The sequence below is a fragment of the Cricetulus griseus genome, chromosome 3 (assembly GCF_003668045.3).
Source record: "Cricetulus griseus strain 17A/GY chromosome 3, alternate assembly CriGri-PICRH-1.0, whole genome shotgun sequence".
In the NCBI taxonomy this organism is placed as follows: domain Eukaryota; kingdom Metazoa; phylum Chordata; class Mammalia; order Rodentia; family Cricetidae; genus Cricetulus; species Cricetulus griseus.
The window spans coordinates 152,583,515-152,601,728 of NC_048596.1; the positions used below are offsets into that span (position 1 = coordinate 152,583,515).

The 18,214-nt window shown below is 38.5% G+C and overlaps 1 protein-coding gene across 5 annotated transcripts in view; it reads left to right on the plus strand.

Moving 5' to 3' along the window:
* LOC103162310 overlaps window positions 1–18,214 on the plus strand; it is a 134,921-nt gene that overhangs the window by 80,596 nt on the left and 36,111 nt on the right. Inside the window, exon 8 of one of the 5 annotated variants that reach the window (XR_004769217.1) lies at window positions 15,686–17,507. The exons of 2 other annotated variants lie outside the window; for them this stretch is intronic. The gene's annotated coding sequence lies outside the window, so the exon portion shown is untranslated. Of the gene's footprint in view, window positions 1–2,097; window positions 2,742–15,685; window positions 17,508–18,214 lie in introns of those variants that run through there. 2 more of the 5 variants (XR_003484376.2, XR_003484379.2) reach the window with 2 other exon arrangements.

Sequence of the window (18,214 nt, forward strand, 5' to 3'; positions counted from 1 at the left end):
AGTAGAATGGCTCATCAGGATGTCTTCTTGATAATCAGAGTTCAGTCCCTGGGACCCACATGATGGAAGGAGAAAGGAATACTTTGGATTGCCCTCTGACCTCCACACCCATGCTTCTGCACACACATACAGATGATGATGATGATGATGATGATGATGATGATGATGATAAATTTAAGATGTAAAAATGTAATACTACCATAAATGTTATTAGATGTTAAAAATATTGACTTGGAAAGAGTCCAAATATTTTTAGATTTTTTTCCTGGAAAATAAAATCATTTCTACTAAATCAATATTTCTAATTTGCCCCACTTACATAAATTCTAACACTAGTTTTCTTTGTGCTGACCCAACCTGAAGTTGGCACCATTGTCCAATAAGCTGGCAGACCAGAAGGAACAAGGGGAAGAATGAGGAAGCCCAAGGAAAGAGCTTGATTGTTTCTGAGCAAGTACATTTGTGGCCACTGCCATCATTCATGGACAGCAGGCTCCAGCTTCTTAAGACTTTTTATGTAGACTCACACCAACCACTCCCCAGTGTAATTCTAGGCCTCAAACCTTAGACTGGAGCTACATCCTTGCTCCCTTGTTCTGGGACTTCCAGCTTCTTAGACTAAGTAGATACTGACTTCTCTGATTCTTCAACCTACATGTAGCCACTGTGGGGCTACCCATCATCTGAAATCTGATCTTTTGAATGCCTTTTCAATAACAGATTATTTACATTCATTTTATTGTTCAGTCCTGGAATTATAAAAATTTTTCAAAAGAAGGTCCTGTCAAGTAATTGCTAAAAAGCAAGTAAGAATTTATTTGATGGAGGGACAGAAGTAGAAAGGAAATAAAGACAGGGCACCGATGTAAACAATCAGGTAAGAGATGTCATGATGCACTTGAAAAATTGTTTCCTCTGGCTAGAGCACAGGAACCGGGTATTAAAGAGACTTGTAGTTAAGATAAGAATGTCGGTCATCTTCGGAAGGCTATAGGGATTTAATGCTGGAGGCTGTGGAATAACATAATGAAGTCATGTTACAGAACAACCATCCTAGTTAGGTAGAAGGGTCTGATGAAGCAGGAAGGAGAACTAAAGATTCTGACTGAGAAAGATGCAATAGAAAAAGAAGACCTGAAGTCCAGAAACATTAAATGGTACAAAATCACAGCCTTGGTGATGATGGGAAGGAGGGAAAGAGGGGAGCCCAAGCCAATGGTAACAGTATTTTATGAGAATGAAACAGATGTCGGTAGGATTTCTTGACAGCATGATTTCTCTCTGAGGAAAAGACAATGAGTTCAGATTTTTCCAGACTCAATTAAGACTGTCTACATAGGATATCCTTGCTAGATCATCAATAAGTAAATTCTGTCACTAAGAAGGCAGATAAAAGCTTCAAACACATGTGAGGAATCATTAACACATATTAGACATGGATGAAGGCATATCCCCTAGAAATGAGAGCAAAGGGGATTACTAGAGAGAGGCAGAGGAACCATATAAATTTCTGTTTACCATACCAACTAACACATGGTAAATGGCCCTCTTAGGAGACCAGAAAATACTGGGACCAAGATAACATTTACCCTGTCCTTTTCCTAGTCAGCTCACACTGGTTGTTATATGTAGAATGATCAACATTGACAAATCTCTCTCTCTTTCTCTTTCTCTCTCTGTCTCTCTGTCTCTCTCTCTCTCTCTCTCTCTCTCTCTCTCTCTCTCTCTGTGTGTGTGTGTGTGTGTGTGTGTGTGTGTGTGTGTATGCATACACATATATGGGAGGGGTTTGATGGAGGAAACCTAAGTGGGTCTAGAGGTGAAAAGGGAAGGAGAAAAGTGATACAGTTCTATTTCAATTAAAAACATTAAAATGAAAGTAAATAAAATGGAAAATTTGCTGGGAAAGTGACAATAGAGTTATTTGAGAAATTTTAAACATTTTTCTCAATTATATATGTTTCCTTCTTCAATTGTACTTAAAAGTAACTTTTCTGTAATAGCACCTAGGTTAAGGGGAATTAATTGGTATTGTTTACTTACTTTTTTAAATGAAGACCCTTTAATATCTGCTTGATTTGTATTCTATGGACATAGAGAACCAACAGAGCTAAATGAAGCATGGCACTAAGAAGCACCTGATGGTAATTAAATGGCAACAACTTTGTCCTATATCCATAAGCACATGCAATGTGACTTTTCTTTTCCACCACCAAGAGAAGAATCTTGATTCCGGTATCTGGTTCCCATTTGTCGTCACAGCTCAGAGTCATCTGACACCAGCAACCTGCATGCCAGACTGAGTTCAGTGGCTGGATCTGACACACCCAGGCCTGGTGACAGTTCTGCCTCCAACTGCCGGCCCAGTGGGACCCAGCACGCCCGAACCCTGCCAACGCCCTGGTAACAGTGACACCTACATCCACGAGAAGAGGACTGACATCAGAGTATTGGATCTTTTGCATCTACTAGAAGAGAACCTTGGTCCCATACCCATCAGGAGAACAAGAAACTCCTCAGTAAAAATAATGAGAAGAGATCAAAGTAAAAGCACATCCAACAACAGAAATCCCAATACGACACCACCGGAGACAAGGAACCATACACCACAAGACCTAAACAACAAAATGCAGATGAACCAGAAGAGAATGACCTTAATAGCATCTTGAGGAAAATGATAGAGGACCTCAAAGAGGACATGAGAAAATCCCTTAAAGAAATGGAAGAAAAAACAAACCAAAAAATACAAGATATCAACAAATCTCTCAAGGAAACAGTTCAAGACCTAAAAAGAGAAATAGAGACAATAAAGAAAGCACATTCTGAGGCAATGCTGGAAATAGAAAAGCTGGGTAAATGATCAGGAACTACAGATGTAAGCATAACCAAAGGAATACAAGAGATGGAAGAGAGACTCTCAGGAGTTGAAGACACACTAGCAAAAATAGATTCATCAACCAAAGAAAATCTCAAGTCCAACAAATCCCTATCACAAAAATATCCAGGAAATATGGGATACCATGAAAAGACCAAACATAAGAATCATAGGTATAGAAGAAGGTGAAGAAATTCAACTCAAAGGCACAGAAAACATATTCAACAAAATCATAGAAGAAAACTTTCCCAACCTAAAGAAAGACATGCCAATGAAAATACAAGAAGCCTACAGAACACCAAATAGACTAAACCAAAAAGAAAGGTCTCCTTGCTACATAATAATCAAAACACCAAACATACAGAACAAAGAGAAAATATTAAAAGCAGCAAAGGGAAAAGGTCAAGTAACTTATAAAAGCAAACTTATCAGAATCACACCTGATTTTCCATGGAAACTCTGAAAGCCAGAAGGTCCTGGATAGATATTCTACCTACACTAAGAGACCATGGATGCCAGCCCAGACTACAATACACAACAAAGCTTTCAATCATTATAGATGGAGAAAACAAGATATTCCATGACAAAACCAGATTCAAACAATACATATCCACCAATCCAGCCCTACAGAAGTTCTTGAAGGAAAACTGCAACCCAAGGAAGTTAACTACAACCAGAAAAATATAGGCAATAGGTAAACCCACTTTACCAACAGCCAAATGCAAAAAGGGATAGAATCTCACACATAATCTCGCCACCATCACCAAATCAAAAACAAACAAGAATGAACAATAATCAATGGTCATTAATATCTACCAGCATTAATGGTCTTAACTCCCCTATAAAAAGACACAGATTAGCAGAATGGATAAGAAGACAGAATCCTTCCTCCTGCTGCATACAAGAAACACACATCAATTTCAAAGACAGACGGTACCTAAGAATTAAATGTTGGAGAAAGATCTTCCAATCAAATGGACCCAAGAAACAAGTAGGGGTAGCAATCCTAATATCCAACAAATTGGACTTTAAACTAAATCAGTCAAAAGAGATGAAGAAGGTCACTTCCTACTCATCACAGGAGAAATCTATCAGGATGAAGTCTCAATTCTGAACATTTATGCCCCAAATACAAAGGCATCCACATTTGTAAAAGAAACATTACTAAAACTCAAATCACACATAAAACCGCACACTAATATAGTGGGAGATTTCAACACCTACTCTCACCATGGGACAGGAACACCAGACAGAAACTTAACAAAGAAACAAAAGAACTAATAAAATTATGGCACAATTGGACTTTACAGATATCTATAGAACATTCCACCCAAATACAAAACAATTTACCTTCTCAGCACCACATGGAACCTTCTCTAAAATCGACCACATACTTGGCAACATAGCAAACCTCAACAGGTACAAAAAAATTGAAATAACCCCCTGTGTCATATCAGACCACCATGCTTTAAAATTAGAATTCAACAACAACATGAACTACAAAAAACCTACAAACTAAGGGAAATTAAGTAACACTCAATTGCACAATTCATGGGTCCAGGAAGAAATAAAAAATGAAATTAAAAATTTCCTAAAATTCAATGAGAATGCAGACACAACATATCCAAACCTATGGGATACTTTGAAAGCAGTGCTAAGAGGAAAGTTCATAGGGCTAATTGCCCACATGAATAAACAGGAGAATAATCACACTAGAGAATTAACAGCACAACTGAAAGTTTTAGAAAACAAAGAAGCCAATACACCCCGGAGGAGCAGATGCCAGGAAATAATCAAATTGAGGGCTGAAATCAATAAAATGGAAACTAGGAGAACAATACAAAGAATCAATATAATGAAGAATTTGTTCTTCAAGATAATAAACAAGATAGACAAAACTTTATCCAAATTTACCAAACAATGAAGAGTAAACATTCAAATTAATAAAATCAGGAATGAAAAGGGGGACATAACAACAAACAAAGAGGAAATCCAGGGAATCATCAGGTCATACTTTGAAAACCGATATTCCTCAAAATTGGAAAATCTAAAGGAAGTGGACAATTTTCTGGACAGATTTCATTTACCAAAATTGAATCAAGAACAGATAAGCAACTTAAATAGACTTATAACCCCCAATGAAATAGAAGCAGTCATCAGAAGTCTCCCAACCAAAAAAAAGCCCAGGGCCAGATGGCTTCAGTGCAGAATTCTACCAGAAAGTCAAAGTGCAGCTAATACCAATTCTCCTCAAAGGATTCCACACAATAGAAGCAGAAGAGTCATTTCCAAACTCTTTTAATGAGGCTTGAATAACCTTGTTACCCAAGCCACACAAAGACACAACTAAGAAAGAGAACTACAGACCAATATCCCTCATGAACATTGATGCAAAAATTCTCAATAAAATATTGGCAAATCGAATCCAAGAACACATCAGAGAAATCATTCATCACAATCAAGTAGGCTTCATCCCAGGGATGCAAGGATGGTTCAATATACGGAAAATCCATCAATGTAATTCACCATATAAACAGACTGAGGAGAAAAAAATCACATGATCATCTCACTAGATGCCAAAAAAGCCTTTGATCCAACACCCCTTCATAATAAAGGTCTTTGAGAAATCAGGGATAAGAGGAACATACCTCAACATAATAAAAGCAATATACAGCAAGCCGACAACCAACATCAAATTAAGTGGAGAGAAACTCAATACAATTCCTCTAAAATCAGGAACAAGACAAGGCTGTCCACTCTCTCCATACCTCTTCAATATTGTCCTTGAAGTTCTAGCTAGAGCAATAAGACAACAAAAGGAGATCAAGGGAATACAATCAGAAAGGAAGAAGTCAAACTCTCACTATTTGCAAATGATATGATAGTCGACATAAGTGATCCAAAAAACTACCAGGGAAATCCTACAGTTGATAAACACCTTCAACCAAGTGGCAGGATACAATATTAACTCAAAAAAAAAAAATCTGTAGCCCTACTATATACGGATGACACATTGGTGGAGAAAGAAATCAGAGAAGTATCACCCTTTAAAATTGCCACAAACAACATAACATACCTTGGGGTAACACTAACCAAAAACATGAAAGACCTGTATTGTAAGAATTTTGAGTCTCTAAAGAAAGAAATTAAAGAAGATACCAGAAAATGGAAAGATCTCCCATGCTCTTGGATAGGCAGAATCAACATAGTAAAAATGGCAATCTTGCCAAAAGCAATCTACAGATTCAATGCAATCGCCATCAAAATCCCAACACAATTCTTCACTGACTTTGAAAGAAAAATTCTCAACTTTATGTGGAGAAACAAAAGACACAGGATAGCCAAAACAACCCTGTACAATAGAGGAAATTCTGGAGGCATCACCATCCCTGACTTCAAACTCTATTACAGAGCTATAGTCCTGAAAACAGCTTGGTACTGGAACAAAAATAGACAGGTAGACCAATGGAATAGAGATGAAAACCTTGATATTAACCCACACACCTATGAACACCTAATTTTTGACAAACAATCCAAATATATACGCTGGAACAAAGAGAACATCTTCAACAAATGGTACTGGCACAACTGGATGCAAACCTGTAGAAAACTACAGATAGACCCAAGCCTTTCACCCTGCACAAAACTTAAGTCAAAATGAATCAAAGACCTCAACATAAACCCAGCCACACTGAACCTATTAGAAGACAAAGTGGGAAATACCCCTGAATTAATTGGTACAGGAGACTGCTTCCTGAACATAACACCAGTAGCACAAACACTGAGATCAACAATTAATAAATGGGACCTCTTGAAACTGAGAAGCTTCTGTAAGGCAAAGGACACAGTCAGCAAAACAAAATGACAGCCCACAGACTGGGAAGAGATATTCACCAACCCCACATCTGACAGAGGGCTGATCTCCAAAATATACAAAGAACTCAAGAAGCTAGTCTCCCAAACACCAAACAATCCAATTAAAAAGTGGGGTACAGAACTAAATAGACAATTCTCAGTAGAGGAATCTAAAATGGCTGAAAGACACATAAGAAAGTGTTCAACATCCTTAGCCATCAGGGAAATACAAATCAAAACAACTCTGAGATACCATCCTACTCCTGTCAGAATGGCTAAAATCAAAGACACCAATGACAGTTTATGCTGAAGAGGATGTGGAGAAAGAGGAACACTTCTCCACTGCTGGTGGGAGTGCCAACTTGTACAGCTACATTGGAAATCAATATGGCGACTCCTCAAGAAAATGGGAATAAGTCTACAACAAGATCCAGCAATTCCACTCTTAGGCATATACCCAAATGAAGCACATTCATACAACAAAGACATCTGCTCAGTGATGTTCATAGCAGCGCTATTTGCAATAGCCAGAAACTGGAAGCAGCCTAGATGCTCCTCAACCATAGAATGGATGGAGAAAATGTGGTACATTTACACAATGGAGTACTACTCAGTGGAAAAAAAACAATGGAATCTTGAAATTTGCAAGAAAATGGATGGAACTCGAAGAAACCATTCTGATCTAGGTAACCCAATCACAAAAAGGCAAGCATGATATGTACTCAATTATATGTGGATTTTAGACATAGATTAAGGGATTACCATCCTACAATCCACACTGCCAGAGAAACTAGTAAACAAGGAAGACCCTAAAAGAGACAAACTTTGTCCCCTGGAGAAGGGGAAAGGGTCACCATCCCCTGAGCAAATTGAGAACATGGGAAGCTGGGGGAGGAAGCTACGAGAGTGAAAAGGGAAGAAAAGGAAGGATGCAGAGGTCATGAGGAAGCAGAAAGTTTGAGTCAGGTGTAGATTAGAAGAAAGGCTATATGATAGGTAGGATTTTAGTTGGGTGGGTGGTAGGGGAGGAAGGGAGGGAGAAGGGGACTGGGATTGTCATGCAATTCAATCTTGTTTGTAAATCAAATATATGATAAATAAAAAACAAAAGTAAATAAATAAATAAATAAATAAAAAGCATCTTGATTCCATTTCTTGAGTCTTCGGATGGAGTGGGCGTGTTTGTTTTTAATGTGGTTTGGTCAAAGACCCATTCACAAACATGTAATAGAGTTGTTTTTTTGTTGTTGTTTTGTGTTTTGTTTTGTTTTTTTAAAGAATGGACTTCTGGGAAACTTTACTTGTTTTACAACTTTAACTATATGTATATATGTATTCATGTATGTGTATATATCTATACTTAAACATATTTAAAAGTTTATACACATCCCTTAAATCATGTCAATTAAGTGTCTTTGCTTAATTAGCCAATAGACAGGGTTACATCTGAGATAGGCAGTTCTAATAGGGTTTCACTGTGGTGACACATTCTTCAACCTCATAATTATGATGAAGTCATATAATAGGGTTTTTAACACTCCGTTTTAGTCAAAAGGCTGAAAAACAGTGGTTTGAAAAATCTGAATAACACATTGATACTCATTAATGAACTTGTAGTTTTGTTTCAAAGTCATTAGATCCTTGAAGACCTATTTGGAAGAAGAAGCCACCAACGATTCACTGCAAAATCTAGGATGACAATTTAAAAACAAAAAGTCTTGCCACAAAAATGATCAGCGGAATTCTTTTTGAAGTACCATCCTCTCACAAGATGAAACTAGTGTTCTCGGTATAATAATTCATGAAGTTTATAAATCATTCCTCTTTGCATTGTCCATAATCTCTCCCCTGGAGATGCATGGAATGTGTTAGCTGAGTGAATAAATGAGTTACATAAGTGAATGATTAATGGGCCAGCCGTACAGTATGGGACTCTACTGTATGTGGGGATTGTACTTCAAGGCACGTGATTTGACTTGGTATAATTAGTGAGTCATTTCATAACAAAGTTCTACCTGCATTGAAACTGACTAATGACTCGCAGTCCTCCAAACGAAGACATCTACTGCCATAATTAAGATCCTTCCATTTACATTCTGCATAGATAGTCCTCTTTCCAAAGAACAAATTTGGGGCTAGTTCAGTGGTGCTAATTTTATCCTTCCAATGACAGATGAGTGCTCTGCTACTTCTTTGGGTAACATCACACTGTTGACTACCCAGTAATACTCCCAGGACACAGTTCCATCATATGGGATAGTGACCACTGTGTATGTGATATGGAAGGACAGTGCACTATTGGGCAGTATCATTTTCATATCAATCTTAACTTTATCCTTCCTATTGGTGACACTCCTGTTGGTTATGGTAAGAAAAAAAAAAAGAATTCCAGTTTCTCATATCTTTTCTCTCCTATTTGAGTTTCTATGAAAGACAATAATCAAATTTCTTATTAAGAGTTTATTCAACTTGAAAAAAAAAGAAAAACAGTACATATTGCTTTTCCAGAGGACCAGAGTTCAAATCCCAACATCAGCATCAGGAAGCTCACAACTACCAGTTCCAGGGGATCTAATGCCCTCTTGAAGTTCTATTGATGCCCTCTTCAAGTCTTCCAGACTTTGTGGGTATGAGAATGTGCACACACACACACACACACACACACAGAGAGAGAGAGAGAGAGAGAGAGAGAGAGAGAGAAGAGAGAAAATAAAAGAACAATCTGCCAATCTAACTTCCACTTAATTTAAAAATTATGTGTATAATTGTGGGCATAATTACACAAAAATATTATCTTTACATTTAGCAATAATATTGCTAGTAGACATTATCTGAATGAACAGTATTACTGGAAACCCTTTGCCTGGCCAAATGTTCTTTCCACTATGTTCTGGCATTCCCTTGGTTGGCACTAGAGCCCCATTTGCAGAGCCTCCATGTATTTATGATGGCACACTAATACTTGTGCTCCGCCCATTGCCTTATTATGAAGCTCCACTTCTTGCCTGATGCCAGTTACAGTCTCCTGCCTGTCAGCAATCAGAATTCCCGGAGCACACTGGGCAGGATGCAGTTTTCCTTCGTGGGATCATTATTATTTCTCTCCAGTTCCCTGAGGTTTTGCTCTCCATCCTTTGAAGAAGCAAGCATTTCCTATGTGCTTCCCCTGTTTTTCATGTGTTTTTTGAACTTCCCAGTCTCAGAACCACACATTTACACTAGCTAGCTTAGGTCCTCCTGCCTGACTTCCCCTTTTAAAGTTAAATACCATTAACAAAGGGAGCTGACAAAGCCAAGAAATCATTTATTCCGCTAATTAAGAGCTTATTTCTGGAAGCACCAAGCATTATTCTAAAGGTGGGAATATAACAATACACGAAATTCACTTCCACAGTGAAGCTTTACTTGTAGGGAGCATGTTTCTCTTTCCCCTTCAGGACACAAGTCATATGTATGTTTCAGAATCAGGCCACTGCAGCACATTGGTACTCATGGCAGTACTCTGGAAAACCCTGTACTGTGGTGGACTGTTGGATGACTCGATTTCCACTCCTCCTTCTGGACTTCCTGGGCCTCCCTAATTGCCAAGAGAGGAAAAATTCATGGTGACTTTTCACTGCTGCCAATCAAAACAAGTAAATGGTTCCTTTGCTTCCTCTCTGCATGCTCAGGCGTGACATTATTCTTCCCAGACCTCAGACCAGCCTGAGGTTCCATATTCATTCTGCCAAGATTTTCATCTGTTTTAAATATGTATTCCCCTCTGTGCCACCACCGCATTCTAGGAGTGAGGTGCGGGGCCTCACATTGCCTCACCCTCTCCCTATATGTAGTTTTAAGGCATCACTACTTACCAGCCATTCGACAACACTAATATTTCCCTACCGCAAAGATTTCTTTCTACAGATTCCTAACTACCCAACTTCATGTTTCAAAGCAGGCTTACCACATTCCTAAATCCATATTCAAAAGAGTTAATATTACATTACCATTTTTATAAATGTGTCATTGCCGGCATTCACCTTATCTATGACATAGAAAGTTGAAGTGAGAGAGAAGTATACTCTAAAACTTCTTAGCATAATATAAACATGGTCTTGGAGATTGAGTAAGTATAGCCGAATAAACTGCTTCTCATCCTAACCTGGAGAGCGAACAGTACATGCAGATATTTCTAAAAAATTATAAGAGAATGATTCCTATCCATCAAGACTAGAACCATGAGTTAGCCAAAGAGCAAGTGTTTGCTGCATACCTAATTTTATTTTTATAATTTATTTATTTATTGGGTTTTCAAGACAGGGTTTCTCTGTGTAACTTTGGGTCCTGCCCTGGCACTTACTCTGTAGAACGGGCTGGCCTCAAACTCCACCTGCCTCTACTAGGATTAAAGGCATGAACCACCACTGCCCCACTAAGTATTTTTTTGTAATATCTAATTTTCTATTGATATCAGTCTGCTAATTCCAATTTTAAAAGAGCAAAGCATACACTATCAAGATGTTTAAAATTCATAAAGAAATGAGACACTTAAAGCTCTAATAGAGAAATGAGAAATGAAAATATAAAATAACCAGCAACAAAGCCAGATTTTATACTATTTCGGTAAAAATCACAAGAATATTTAAAAAGCCAAGCTTGACCCCAGTTTAATGGCACCATAGATAGGCATGTGTTCTCAGGTAATGTGTCCAGGCTTGAGACTTTGTCCCTGGGTTCAACAACTTCAGGCACTAAGATAAGAATTAGCATAAAATGACAGCTTCTCTGGTGTGGGTAACACTGTCCTTTGGACACAATCTGTCACTGAAATGTCCGCATGCTAGAAGCATGGTCCCCAGAATTCTGATAGTGGATTGTGATGCCTTTAAGACGCAGAGCCTTTGGAAGGCCAGGGGTCTCACAGGTTGATCAAAGTTGTAGCTCCATAGTGGGCCAACTCCCTGTGTTTGTGTTAGTTTCTGACAGAAAAGATTATTTAAAGAGTGAGTTTAGCTGCTCTTTATTATTTTGTCTCCTTGTCCATGCATGCAAGCACTCTGCACATGATTGGTTCTACTTCTATGTCACATATGTTGTGGCCAAGCCAGAGGCTTCCTCATTAGATGTCAGGTATCACATGGCTCACTATTTGCACTTTCCAGAATTATAAAACCAAATTATAAAACCATAATTATAAAACAAACACACCTTTTTCTTGTAAAGTACCCAGACTCAGGCACTTGGTCCAAGAGTTTTTGAAAATACTTCCTATGTTGGAAAATTTGTATCACCACAGGTAGAAGCTAGAGATTGTGCTCTTAGCTTTCTTTGGGGCTAGGTAACATTGCCTCAGGAGCTGAACCTCTCCAATGGAGTCATGTAAATAATGAGTTTAAAGGGAGATGAAGTATATGAGGAAGGGGGTATAGTGTTGAATTAGTGCTGTGACAGTGGTCCTCTTCCTATTGTTCCCTAAAAACTTCAGAGCCTAAACTCAGCAGACAGATCTCTCAGAAGTTGGCAACTATTCCTGGCTTTAAGACAACCAAGGTGGAACCTCTGGCTCTCAGAGACTTTGGAACACACACTCCAACAGACTTAGTGTTCAGCTTTAAACAGTAGAGGTGATTTTCTTCTTTTCACCTCAAAACATTAACAGAAGCATGACTGACAAGAACAGGGTGCATCTCTGGTCAATATCTTCCTAGAAAGAAAGGAAAATGAATAATAATAACAGTAAAATACTGAGTTCCTAACAAGTTCAGGAAAACTCTAGGGAGAAGCATTCAGCACAAGGATATATGGAGAGACAGTGAATTTAACACAGAGATGGAGCACCCATGTATCAGATGTGGTAGCAGCTTCCTGACACCTTCTGCACTTCTACCTGTCCCCTGGACTCTCACCATAGCAGCTAAGCTCCATCTCTGCAGTCCCTGGCATATCTGCTTTCTTTCTGTCAGTCTGTCTTTGCCACAAGAAGCTTCCCAAGACACGGATGTGAGACCAGAGTTCACTTCCTTGACTTCCTCTTTGCAAGGGATCCTGGACTGAAGCTTTATTCAACCAAAGATCCTGTCAGGCAGACTCTTCCCACTTCATCCTTTCTTTGAGTTTCTCTTCTCTCTCTTAAGATATGGGGTGGTGAGAGAATCCAAAAGCACTCATTCTGTTTTGTTTGAAACCTTTCTCATTTCTCTTCTATACCACATGTCTGAAAACAATCCCTTTGTCAGCTCTTCTCCATTGGCCCAGTTGAGTGTGCTGTCACTCTCTAGCTGGGACACTGACTAATACAGCAGTATTATTTGAGGGCAAATATTCTATGGAAGTATAATAGCCTACAGGTGAAATATGCTCACAGCCTTCAGAAGGGTGAATAACACTGGGTGATGGGAAGGGAAAGAAGGAGTGGAGAATGGTCAACAAGAGGGAGTGGGCAGCAACTGTCTGTGTAAAATATATCTTAAAAGGTTTATGATTAGTCTGGGTCCTGTAGACATGTTACATATGGATATGAAATGCCTTGTGCTAAAGCCCAGGTCCCCAGCTGGTGCTGCTATTTTGGAAGGTGCTGAAAACATTGGGAGGTGGGGCCTGACAGAAGGAAATAGGCAGATCCTTCACTTCCCCAGCCCTTCCTTTTCCCTGTTTTCCTGTCTGTTAACAAATGAGAAGCCATACCACTGGCCTTGGACTATGGAGCCACGGGATAGTGACCAGAAATCCTTGACCTTTGAACCAAAATAAATACTGCCACCCATAAGAAGAACATTAAGTATTTTGTCACAGAAAAGAAAATCTAGCACAAAACACCAACGTTTTCTGTGTGTTTTTGTGATTATTATAAAATCATTTTCTTGATTTTTACATTATTGAAATCTGTAACTTAACAATTGTTCACTTTTAGTGAAAAATTGTGTTGATTTTAATAGAGATCAACTTATCAATCTTCCATGATTAGAGATTTTTATGTCCAATTTAAGCCTTTGTCTACAAATGTGTATTATAGTAGTATACTATTTTAAGAATCTCTTCTAATATTCCCTGTGTTATTTCTAAACACTGGCCATTCCCCTCTTATAGCTCCTTGTTTGAGATGTGACTGCTTGCTCTGGCCACTAATATCTGCCATTCACCGCCAGGTTCTCACTAGAAGGGATTCAGTGCAGAAATGTGAGTGAAATGAACCTTTTATCTTTGAAAAGTTCACTGTCTCCAGCATTTCATTATAGTGACAGATGACTAATACACTGTCATTCAGAACCACCACAAAATGAACTATCAGCTTTCTCTTTGGGTAACATAACAAAGCAAAGATCCCAAAGTGAATGTCTTCACAGCTAAAAGCTACTGGTGACTTTTTAGTGAACTTTACTCGTTGGCTACACACTTAATTTCATTTTGCTCCAACTGTGTATTAGAATATACCAGAAGTGATTAGAAAATTAGCGCAATGTTGGTATCAGACCAGATTAAGCTATTTAGACATTTACTTATAGCACAAGAAATGGTAGATTAAATGATAAAGAACTTATGTTCCAGAAGATTGAAGAGACATGGATGTATCCGGTTTAAAAAGAAAGAGAAGTAGAAACATAAAATCCAAATAAATTAAGAGAGCTGGAATGCTTCCATGGAGAGAACTTGATTAGAGGCAGTCAGACTTGGGTCATTCCTAAGACTGTAAATTAACAATTATAAAATAAGGCAATACATATGGGGATATTTGCTGTTAAGTAAATGATAACCAAGGCACAATCCATATAACCACAGATCTTAGGCTAAAAATAAAGGACTAGGGGAAAGGGGAAGGGATGTAGTTCCCTAGGAAGAGGAAATAGAATAGAACGTTATGAATGGCCAGGAGTGGATGGCTGGAGCAAGAGGATAAAATAGGGAGTGGAAGGAAAAAGAGAATAAATATGGGAAAGGGCAGCTAAGACTAAAGACCATTTGAGAAGTGAGTAGTTGTATGAAAACCTAGTACAGTATATATAAGTACAGTATATATAAGAATGATGGGATGAAGAAGGGCAGCAGAGTCAAGGAGTAGATGGAGAATGAGGCTGGCACACAAAATGGGATAGAGCCAAAACCCATGAGCCTCAGAGCAGCACATAGATTAATAGAAATAGTTTAAGTCTAAGAGCTAGTTAGCAACAATCCTGAGCTATTTAGCATGCATTTATAATTAATATTAAGCCTCTGAGTGATTATTTAAGAATGGCGGCAGGACAGGAAAAATCTTCCTTTTTAAGGTAATCTAAATGAAATCACCAAATAATGGGAGAAACAGAGGTCCAGATGGTTACCCATGAATCTTTCAGTACTGAGAATGGGTTACATATAATGAAGTTCTTGGGAACCTCCAAGCAATCCAAGCTATTGCAAAGGCTGTTAATTGCTCACCACAAACTGATGGTAAGGCTCTATTGCTGAAGACAACACCTATACAACCCATTCAACATGGAGAAGTCAAGCTGGTACCTATTTAGAATCTTCATTCCTATGGACTAGTGTTCATGGTACTGGAAGTACTATGCTCAATACTAAAAGAGAAATGTAAATACAAATGCTTTAATCAGGATTGAGGACCTGCCTACAAAATATACTGATACAACAATAGCACAAGCTTCTTTGGAGTAACCAACCACTGTCTGATTAGATTTAAGGCCTTCTCCATGAGATGGAACCTATACACAACATGGTTTAGATGAACAAGAACTTGAGACTAGATAGCTCAGGGACCAGGGGGAAAACCTGCTAAAGGAATGTAGCCATAAAAAATGTAATAGCATTCTGCTATATTCATATTTCAGTGCCTTGCCCAGCCACCATCAGAGAAGCTCTCTTTGCAATGGATGAGAACAAATACAGAGACTCACAGACAGAAAATATTCAGAGAGTGAGAAAACCTTGGAATACTCAGCCTTACATGATATGTCTCCATTGTTCCCCCACCACACCCAGGGCTCAAGGAACTCTGAAGAAGAGGAGAAAAGAGAGTAAGAAACAGAAAAGAAGAAAGACACAAGTAAACAAGACAGACCCTCCAAATCAACAGACTCAATGAACATATGAACTCACACAGAGCCTGAACAAGCTGCACTAGATGAGGTGCTAGACCTAAAAGAAGTGGACAAAAGCCCCCAGCTCTAACCAGGAAGTTATCTCCAAAAGGGAGTCTCACTGAGAAAAATAACCACTCTTAATGGTAGGCCCCCATGCACAGCAGTAGATGACCAACACAAAACTAACCTAGTGGGATCTTTGGAGAATTTTGTCTATAATGTTGAGTCAGGAGATTTTTGCTTTATTCTCTTTCTTTCTTCCTTTCTTTCTTTCTTCTTTTCTTTCCCCACTTCATAGACCCCTTGCATATGGATTCAGGTTTTATGTTTTTATAGGATTCCTCTGTGTGCAGACAAGTGTGTCTATGTGACTGTATGTGTTTCTTGAGCTTTTTCTTTGACTCTTTTTCCTGTTTGTTTTGTCCTATTCCAATTTGTTTGTTTTCTGTCTTATTTTATTATTATTACTTAGATTCCTTTTTATTTTCTAAAAAGAGATTTTTAAAATGGTGTGGATCCAGATAGGAGGGGAGGTGGAAAGCAACTGGGAACAGCAGGCAGAGGGGAAACTGTAATCACAATATATGGTATGAAAAAAATTTTCAATTAAAAATAAAAATAAAGGAAACTAGGGACTAAGATAAAAATAAGATAAAACAAAAAAGAAAATGGAAATTAAGAGGGTAAACTAGTCAGACAATTAACCTGAATAGTGGTAGTATAAGAGACTGAGGGAAACTATGCAACATTTGAGAGTACTTACAGTGCAGTGGTGTTACAGAAAATATCAAGATGAACACATACATGGGTAGTGGATTACCAGTAGTTATGAAATTTCTCTGAAAAGAAAAAAGTTCTTTACCACTGTTGATGGAGTTTCTGTGTCACTAGGTCCCACTGTTTAGTCCCAAATAAATACACAGGGGTTTATATTAATTATTAACTGTTTGGAAGATGGCTCGGGCTTCTTATTCCCAAGCTCTCTCTTAATTACTAACCCATTTCTATAAAATCTATTTATTCTATGTAGTCTTGGCTTACCAGAGAATGCCCAGTCGTTCTATCTTCCTGGTAGCTACTTGGCTTCTCCCCCTCAACTCCTCTCTTCATCCCTCTTCTTGCCTTCTCCTAGTCTGGTAGCCCCACCTATACTTCCTGTCTGGCTACATCCTGCCTGTCCATTGACCAAAACAGCTTTATTCATCAACCAATAAGAGAAACATATATTCACAGAATACAGATGGACATCTCCCATCAACCACAGCATCACCAACTTAAGATATGTTAAAAACAAGCAGCTTTCACAGTTGCAAGTGAGCCACTGACAACCAAAGGTCAAGGGCATTACTATTATATACCCAGAAATGACTTCTTTAAGGCATATTTAAGGTCATGGAGGGTTCGATATTAAAGGAAAACACGACATGCCCTGTGATCCCTGTTCTACTTGAAAGTATTTTGCCAAATTTCTATAATGAAAGAGAATAACACAGCAGGCCTAAAGAGTGCACTCTGTAATTTTGGCTGTGTATGTGTAGATGCATATGTGTGTACATTTGTATGCTTGTGTATATGTATATCTGTGTGTATGTGTGTGTAGATGTGTGTGTAGAGATGTATGTATGTAGATGTGAACACCTGTATAAATGTGTATAGATGTATATGTCTAAGTGTGTGTTGATGTGTGTGTAGGTGCGTGTAGATGTGTGTGTATAAGTGTGTGTGGAGATGGGTATAGCTTTGTATGTATAGATGTGTTTAGATGTGTCTGTAGATGTGTGCATGTAGATGTCTGTATGTCTGTAGATATGTGTGTGTAGATGTATGTCTGTGTGTAGATTTGTGTGTGTGTGTAGATGTCTGTATATGTGTAGGTGTGTATGTGTGTGTGTGTGTATGTGTGTGTGTCTGTATGTGTGTAGATGTGTGCCCAGGGGCCCAGGCACAGGGAATGCCTATTACCCTCCTTCTGTCTTTATTAATATACAGTGTTTTTTTGTTTTTATGCTGTGAGTGTTTTCCCTGCCTGTGAGTTCTCATGTGGTTTCACAGGATGATATCCTTACCCTCCCCAAGAGTAACAAGTGCTCTTAACCACTGACCCATCTTTTCAGCCCCTCCCTCTGTCTTTATGGACAGTGCTGGCTAAGTGACTTCTAAACACTTGAATGATGCAGGTCCATCCTCTTTCAGAACCTCAGGACACTATAATAAGGCAAAAGGTTCTGATAGTAATTGTAGTCTAGTCCTGTTCCAAAGAAAAAGACTTTCAAGAGAAATGTCCTTACTTTCAGGGAGATATCCCTGGTATGGAAATGCCAGTCTGTTCCTGTCTTAGGCCCTGTGAAATTATAGCATGCTAATATAAAAATATTCCTCTGGTTATTGGTGAAAAGCTCAGTGCTTCAGAGGACTAATCAAAGTACAT